Source organism: Orycteropus afer, unplaced genomic scaffold, assembly GCF_000298275.1.
Source record: "Orycteropus afer afer isolate SDZICR_OR568_19922 unplaced genomic scaffold, OryAfe1.0 scaffold00278, whole genome shotgun sequence".
Taxonomy (NCBI): domain Eukaryota; kingdom Metazoa; phylum Chordata; class Mammalia; order Tubulidentata; family Orycteropodidae; genus Orycteropus; species Orycteropus afer.
The window spans coordinates 2,135,453-2,145,222 of NW_006921865.1; positions in this window are offsets into that span (position 1 = coordinate 2,135,453).

Sequence of the window (9,770 nt, forward strand, 5' to 3'; positions counted from 1 at the left end):
AGGTCAAGATCATCTTGATAGTATTCTAGAAGGGAAATTGATTAAGCACCCATTGTCAGGCAGCATGTTAAGTGCTTCTTATGTGTTATTTAATTTGACTTTCACAAGAAATATTTGATGTAAATGCTATTCCCATTTTACAGATTAAGAATCTCAGGTATATAGAAGCTATGTATCCACATACATCCAGCTAGAAATAGATAATCCCAGCTTTGCCTAAGTTATATCTGGTGCCCTTAAATACATCACGCTACCTCTCCTCTGATAACACCAGTGCATAGCATCCCGTTAGAAAGTTTCGTTAGCTAGTGCCATTCTAACAGAAAATACCACAAATGAGTGACTTTAACAGTTTATTCTCTAAGAGTTTTTGAGGCTAGAAGTCTGAGTTCAAAATGCCAGAATCTAAGGGCTGGGTGAAAGCCCCTCAACCTTGGGCTTCAGCTCCACCTCTTGCCCCCAGCCCACTGAAACTGGAGGCTATCTTCACTCAGGCAGCTGTTGGCTGCTGAAACTGACAAACCCACCACTGACAATAAAGACATGGTCTTGCTATTACCAGACCACACAGCATGCCGTTGATTCAAGTCCATTAAGAGTTCGAAGATCAGCAGAAGACACAGTAGGGGGCTAAACGACAACTCAGCTACATGCAGGATTCAAGTGTGCCAAAAGCTACAGACCATTCCTAAAGCTTCTACTTATATACTGTGAGCAGACCACATCCGTAAGGCAGCTACTCAGCTACTCACAGTAGATTCCACCACAGAACAGATTACCAGTCTCCTCCTGGGGAATAACTATATCCAGATGCCCAGCCACTCAAAATCAGGCCCAGCTAACTTGACACATAACCTTATGTACCACATAGAAGAAGCATGAACTTTGTGTAATCTAATGGGAGGGTATTGAGGAAAGAGAGAGTTTCAGGATATGAAAAAACAGAAGATAGAAATAAACAAGGGAAAAGAAATAGGTGTGAGGTCAGAAGCATGGGTTTGCAGATCATTCTTAACACTTATCATATTGAAGTAAACATCTTTATTTTCAGTTAAATACAAACTCCCACAACATCAATTCAGTCTTGGGTATTTAAATATAGGATTATAAATGATACCCTCCTGCCCACCAAAAATTTACTTATGGGACATGAACCTCCCTTTGACACAGAGCCAAACTTCTTTATCGTCAGATAGTTCCAGCATTTGGACATATATGGAACCATAGCATTATATTTTAAAGCTTCTGCCGAGTGCAGGAGAACTCAATAAGCATTTTGTCACAGCAAAAAGCATAGATCTTGGGCCACAGATCTTGGATAGAAAAGCCCTTTGAGATTCTCAGGTGGATTTTCCTGCCAGTGTAGAAGGAGTAATGAATACTATTACATAGGGCCTCGACAGACAATACTTCAGCAACAACACCTTAGCAATACCTAACAATTCAGATTGAATCTGTCAAGAGAAAATTAAGAGAAAAAAAAAAAAAACATTTCAGAGCTCAGCTTCAATTTAGCCATTCAGATCAGCTTTCTCTCTATGTTTATTGCAGACACTTCTCTCAAGAATGGGGATCAAAATAGCAGTGGGAGAAGGAAAAATGTGAGCATTTGTTGGTTGATATAATTTTTCCTTCTAGGCAGGTACGTATTTCTGAATAGTTTAAACTCCTCATGTTCAGGTATTAGTCATAGCCTGGCGTTCAATAGAGCTTAATCTCAACTCTACAGACTTCCAATAGGGTCTATAAATGAGTATAGATATCTTGCAAGGTAGCCAGAAATTGATATTTTCTAATTCCAATATTTGTAAATATTACATAGTTCACACAAGTAAATCTGTGGTCTGAGTGAATCTGAGGGCTGCCAGTGTACTATCTCTAATGGTAAACAGCATTCCAGTGAGATTGAGCTCACCAAAGTGTTTTGTCTGAATATAACATGATGGAAAAAGAAGAAAAAAGATTTGGAGTCATGTCTTACTAACTAATAGCTGTGTGTCTTTGGACCAATTACTTTATCTCATTTAGCCTCTGTTTTATTTTTAGACGAATAAGATAATAGTACCTGTCTCACTGCATTGTTATCAGGAATGGATAAAACAGTCCTTGTAGCTCATGATACGTAAATAAGCATTAGCTCCATACTTATTTCTATTATTCTATGGAGTTCCAGAGAGAAGCAGTTAGCACAAGAGGGTGTTCAATCTTTGTGGCAACTCAAGTAATGCAATTCCTGCAGAAGCTTTGGGCACAGAGGAAGAAAGGGGTAGAAATAGACATAGAGTGAGAATATAAAGAGACGGAGGATAGTAAAACACTGTTTCAAGAATTAAGTCAGTTCTGTCTGAATGCAAAGCTGTATTTTCTTCCCCCTCCCTCTCGGCCTCATAGATCCCAACTTACTTAATTATTGCCTTATTACCCTACTTCTTTGGGAATTTGAGGTTCAATGGCAGGGCCTGGAGCATTCTCCCTTGCTACATCCTTTGCTCTGACAGCAGCCTTAGCTCCTCCCCTCAGGGGCAGCATCTTCGCACTATCCCCTCCTCTGCTGCCTTTGTTTGCTCAAGTTGCTAAGAATGAGGGCACAGAAAACACACTTGAGTGGCAATGAAACTTGGGGAAGCTTCTGTTCATCAGCAAAGGGTTCTGACCCTTCTGGCTGGCCATAGCATATTGTTGTGAACATTATTAAGGGCCTAGTAACTTTCTTTTACTTGGTTTCTTATGAGATGTAAAGGAACATGGTGTGAAAAGCTGCCTCTGAACATCACTGGATCCCAAAAGTGTGGGGAAACATTTTTTTTTTTTTTTTTCCAACTAAGCGTCCCAGGCTAGCAAGTAACTTGAGAGTGGAAAGTGGAATAAAATGCAAATGATGCTTTTCAAATGAGCACATAGGTTTCATGAGACCTTAACATTTTAAGATAACATATATTTGAACAGAAAAATGTGTGTGAATACACATATATACCTATTCATCTTACTGCCAAATTACACAATACAAGCATGGTGCGGTCTATCTAGGAGTTACATACATTACTTGGCAAAAACTAATCCCATATGTAGGTGTTAGATGCAAATCAAATCTATTTTAGGAAGGTGAAACAGATGGTGACTGAAAATCACTCAGCTGTAACTCTAATTAGTACAAAAGTTCAACACTCTGCAAAGTAAGCATATACGTTTATTTGTCCATTGAAAAACCAAGATTTAAAATAAATTTCAAAGTAAAATGACACATTTAAAATATTTTTTAAGGAGTTGTCTTATTGTGATCATACTCCTTGATTTTAATGTATCCTATATTAAACTTCCTCCAGAACATCCCTTCAAATTCCTAATTTAATGCTTCATCCATGTGATATTTTAACATTTTCAAGACTGTTAAGCTAGCAATTGTGACTTGGTGCATAGAATTTCAAGAGAATCACATTTTGTTAGTTTTCTGTTTTCTATTGCTCTACTTCAGAGTTTTCCTAGCTGAGGTCCTGTCAGTTACAATGTGTTACATGTTGGGATATAGCTGGGAACACAACAAAACAAAAACTCTACAGATATCATTCGTGAACCAGAGGTGGAACCCAACTTTTTGAACAGTTATTTCTGATAAACTTATTCTCACAAATATCACACTTTTGCACAGTTAAATTGAGAAAACCTTGAAAGGATATCTTTATCGTGTAATAAGGAAACATTGTTATGTCTATATCATACCTCTTTTAACCATCTGGAAAGAGATGTGGAAATGATGTGATGATGTATCTGATTGTAGAATTTGAAAACCTGGTATTTCTAATTACAAAATCTATGAGAGAGGTGGGAAGGTGGCATTGTACCTATAACCCACATGTTTGTTCCCTCAAGCAACATCATCCCTGAATAACTAGGTAAAGCAGAGAGAAACAACAATACTGGAGTTATGAGCAGCTAAGGAGAAGCTAAAGTATCAGATTTAGTGAAAGTGGAGAAAAATAGTAGATTAAACAACTGCAAAAAATAATGAAACTGCTTAGCCAGTGGAGGAGATGGAGAGATAGAGAAGCAGAGGACTCATTAGAAATACAAAAGAAGTCAGCGGAGGCAAGAAGGAGGGAAAAAAAAAAAAAAATCACAGAACCCACAGAAGAATTGGAGACACAAAATACCCACACTGGGAGTTTTTGGTGGCAACTTTGGGAGCAGAGTGAGTAGATAATCTCACCAGGAAACAGATCAAGACTCACTTGGTTTGAGCTGCTACAGAGTCCACAAAGGAGTGGGTGAAAGGGAGAAATTCCCTCCAAGGAAGTGGAGGCCTGGAGCAAGTTCACAGCAGTGGGTTAGGGTTCAACTCTTCCATGACCCCTTTCCAGTACTGAGTGGACTAGGGTGCTGGGTTTTGTGGCTTCTCAATCCAAGCAGAAAGTAGTGACTCTCTAGCCACTGGAGTCTTTGTCGATTTTGAACTGTGGGTCTTTTATTGACAGTAGGACATCATCATTACTAGATGGCTAGGAAGACACAAATTACACTGGCTCTCCCAGCAAAGCTGTTGGAACTATCTCACCCAAATGCAGAATGTGGGGACTCACTACTGGTGCTTTTTTTTTTTTTTCCTTTTTTCCTTTTTCCCTCTTCTCCCCTGCCCATCCAATAGAAGGAACATATTAAACCACCACCAGGTTACAGGAGTTATTACACTGAACACCTCACCCAATAGGTAACACCAATATCTCCTGCACCACAGAAATGATGACAGATGGTGGACAACACCCACTCACCCCAACTCCAAATCCCTTTCACAAAGAACAGAGACCTGCACTCACATCCCCACCAGTGTAGAGAGAGCTGGATAGCAACCCAATACAACTGGGTTAATAACAAAAAAAAAAAAAAAAAAAACACAAAACAACAGCTCTATACTTTCAGATATACTCCAACATAAAATTAGGATGAAACAAATCAACAAACAACTAACAATTAAAGATGACAACTTCAAAATGTCTAGGAAAGAACAGACAACCTCAAATCAAAAAAAAAAAAAGGACAAGACAATATAAATAGCAGCCCAAGCTAAAGAATTATCTGTCATGGAAGAAGAGCAAGCAATAGAACTATCTGAGGAGGAATTCAGAAGGTATATGTATAGGACTTTCCAAGAGCTCAAGGAAACCACAAACAGAATCAACAAGAAGAAAGACAATACCCTGGAAGAATTCAGGAAAACCATTCAAGAACAAAATAACAAGATAAATACACAATTACAACTCATACAAAAAGCATTTAAAAATCTAGAAGATGAACACTAAAATTACAGAGTTAGACAACACAATGGAAGGACAAAAGAGTAGATTAGAACTGGCTGAAGAATGTATTTCCCAACTAGAAGACAAATCCTTTGATGTCAGCCTGTATGAAGAAAAATCAGAACAAAGATTTAAGAGAAATGAAGAGAACCTAATAGTTATATGGGATGATATGGAAAGAAATAACTTATGACTCATATCCCTCATTGGAATACCAGAACAAGAGGAGGTTAAAAAAAAAAAAAAAAAAAAGATATCTGTTCAAGAAGCTTAATGAACCCCATACAAGATAGATCGCAAGAGAAAGTCACCAAGACATATCATAAGCAAACTCTCCCAAAGCAAAGACAAAGAAAGAATCTTGGGAGCAGCTCGGGAAAAACAAAGTGTCACTTACAATGGACAACCTATAAGACTAAGTTCTGATTTCTCATCAGAAACCATGCAGGCAAGAAGGCAGTGGGATAGCATATATAAAAGCTTGAAGGAAAATAACTTCCAACCAAGAATTACATATCCAGCCAAATTGTCCCTCAAATATGAAGGTGAAATCAAGATATTCTCAGATAAACAGAAATTAAGGGAATTTTTGAAAACCAGACCAACTCTATAAGAAATGCTAAATGGAGTCCTTCCAACAGAGAACTCATGACAGAGAACAACAAATTAAAATTAGTACACTTGACATCAACAATTAGAAACAAAACCAGGAATAGATGCTCAAAATAAGTTCATAAAATAATGTACACAGTCAAAAAAGGGAGTCAATCTGCAGGCAACACCAGCAGCAAAGCAAATAGAGGGAATAAAAACTTTAATTACAAAACTTCTAAATGGAGAGGAAGACAGGAAAAATGTCTGTATAAAACTGACTGTTCCAGTTTTTTAAGGAGATAAGAATTTAGTTCAGGGTAACCGCAAAGAAAAGTAACAATCCCCCTAATAAAACTCAGAAAGAGGAAAATCACATGGGCTTAGTAAGCACAAAACCAACAATAATGAAGAAAAGAGAAGAAACACCTGATACCAAAATGAGCTCAGCACAGAAAAATATTTGGGACAAGGAAATCACCACCAACAAAATAGAATGACTGCAATAAATTCATGTTGTGTTGTTGTTATGTGCTGTCGAGTTGGCCCCGACTCATAGCAACCCCTGCTTGGGTTTCCGAGGCAGTATCACTATGGAAGTAGATTGCCCCATCTTCCTTCCAACGAGTAGCTGGTGAGTTTGAACTGCCAGCCTTCCGATTAGCAGTCAAGTGCATTAGGCACTTGTTGTTGTTGTTGTTATGTGCCGTCGAGTCAGCCCCAACTCATAGCAACCCCTCCTTGGGTTCCCGAGGCAGTATCATTACAGAAGTAGGATTGCCCAACCTTCCTTCCAAGGAGTGGCTGGTGGGTTTGGAACCACCAGCCTTCTGGTTAGCAGTCAAGTGCCTTAGGCACTATGCTACCAGAGCTCCTATAATATACTGCGTTTGCGGGGCCCAGGCACCACTGGGATTCGAACCCAGCATCTCCTGTTTCCTAGCAGGCGCCTTAACCAGCTAAGCCACAGCACCGGCCGTTAGGCACTAAGCTAATAAATTCATACTTATCACTAATTGCACTCAATGTGAATGGACTAAATGCACCAGTCAAGAGAAAGAGAGTGGCAGATTGGATAATAAAAGAGACCCACCTTACACACAAAGATAAAAACAAATTAAAAATTAAGAGGTGGGAAAAAATATGCCAAACTAATGTCAACCAAAAAAAAAAAAGAGAGAGAGCAGAAGTCTATTTCTGATAAAATAGACTTTAAGATGAAAAACAGCCTAAGGGACCAAGAAGGTCATTATATGATTCTAAAAAGATCAATTGACCAAGAAGACATCACCATAATTAATATCTATGCACCCAATGACAGAGCTCCAAAATACATTTTAAAAAATAGCTGAATTGAAAGGAAAAATGGACAACTTTACAATAGTAGCAGGAGTCTTTAACACACCACTTTCAAGGAGGGACAGAAGACCTAGAAAAAAACTCAGCAAAGATACAGAATAACTCAACAACACAATCAACCTACTTGACCTCATGGACATATACAGAGCACTCCACCCAACAAAAGCACAATACACATTCTTCTCCAGTGCACATGGACCATTCTCTAGAATAGACCATATATTAGGACACAGAATAAGCCTCAATAAATTCAAAAACATTTAAGTACTATAAGCATCTTCTTGGACAACAATACTATAAAATTAGCAATCAGTAATAGGAAGATCAGGAAAAAATATCAAGTATGTGGAAACTGAATATACACTAAAAACTACCAGGTAACAGAAGAGATAAAATGTGGGGGGAAAAAAATCCTAAGAAAAAAAACAAAATATTTGGCACATAGCAAAAGCAATAGTAAGAGGTCAATTTATAGCAATAAATGCACACATCAAAAAAGAGGAAAGAAACAAAATTAACACTCTAACTGAACAACTCCAACAATTAGAAAAAGAGCCACAAAGGAACCTTACAGTACCCAGAACAAAGGAAATAATAAAGATCAGAGCAGAAATAAGTGAAACTGAAAACAAACAAACAAACAAACAAACAAAAAAAAAATAGAGAAAATCAACAAAACAAGAAGCTGTTCTTTGAAAATATTAACAAAATTGACAAAACACTGGCAAATTTAACACATAAAAATAAATAGAAGTTGCAAATAACACAAATAATAAATGAAAAGGACAACATCACACAGAACCAACAGAAATAAAAAAGATAACAGAATATTATGAAGAAGAATTCTCCAACAGATTCGAGAACCTAGAAGAGATGAACAAGTTTCCAAAAGCACAAGACCTACTTAAACTATCCCAGTTGGACACAGAATGCTTAAACAGACCTGTAACAGAAGAAGAAATTGAAAAGGTCATAAAAAAAATTCCCACACACAAAAGTCCTGGCCAGATAGCTTCACTGGAGAATTTTACCAAACATTTAGGGAAGAGTTGACACCTATACTACTCAAACTATTCCAAAACATAGAAAAAGATAGAATACTCCCAGATTCATTTTTTGAAGTAAGCATAACACTGATACCAAAACCAGGGATTGTTGTTGTTGTGTGCCGTCGAGTCGGACCCAACTCATAGCAACCCCTCCTTGGGTTTCCGAGGCTGTATCTCTACGAAGTAGATTGCCCCATTATCCCTCTGAGGAGTGGCTGTTGGGTTTGAACCACGAGCCTTCTGGTTAGCAGTCAAGTGCTTAGGCCAGGGATAGACACCTCTAAAAAGACAAACTACAGACCAATACCCCTTGTGAATATAGACACAAAAATCTTCAACAGAATCCTAGCACACACAGTCAAATAACATATCAAAAAAATAATACACCATGACCAAGTGGCATTCATACCAGGTATGAAAGGATAGATCAACATCAGAAAAACATTTAGTGTAATCCACCACATAAACAAAATAAAAGGACCATGTGATTATATCAATCAATGCAGAAAAGGCATTCGATAAAATCCAACACCCATTCCTGTTCAGAATGCTCAGCAAAATAAGGATAGAAAGGGAAATCCTCAACATAATAAAAGGCACATACACAAAGCCAACAGCCAACACTATTGTTAACGGAGAAAGACTCAAAGCATTCCCCTTGAGAACAGGAACCAGACAAAGATGCCTTCCATCACTTCTACTTAACATTGTATTGGAAGTCCTAGCTAGAGCAATAAGGCAAGAAAGAGAAATAAAAGGCATCCAAATTGCCAAAGAGGAAGTAAAGGTATTTCTATTTGAAGATTGCCTGATCCTATACATAGAAAACCCAAGAGACTCAACAAAAAAATTACTGTGATTAATAAAAAGGTTCAGCAAAGTGGCGGGATATAAGGTTAACAGACAAAAATCAGTTGAATTCCTCTACATCAACAAACAGGCCTCTGAAAAGGAAACAAGGAAAACAATATCATTTACAATAGCTACCAAAAGGATAAAATATGTAGGAATAAATCTTGCCAGAGACACAGAAGATCCATACAAAGAAAACTACAAAACAGAACTACAAGAAACTATAGGAGATCTATATAAATGGAAGAACTTGCCTTGTTCATGGAAAAGAAGACTGGAAATTTTGAAAATATCAATACTACCCAAAGGAAGCTACACATTCAATGCAATCCCAATCCAGACATCATCAAAATTTCCTAAGGATATGGAAAAAAAATAAATTATTAATTTCGTACGGAAAGGAAAGAGACCTTGGATAAGCAAAGCACGGCTGAAGAAGAAAAGCAAAGTAAGAGGTCTCACATTCTCGGATCTCAAAACCTACTATACAGCCACAGTAGTTAAAACAACGTGGTATTGGTATAATGATAGACAGATAGACCAATGGAACAGAATCAAAAACCCAGAAATAGACCCATCCACCTATGGCCAGCTGATCTTTAACAAAGGTCCAAAACCTAGTAAATGGGGG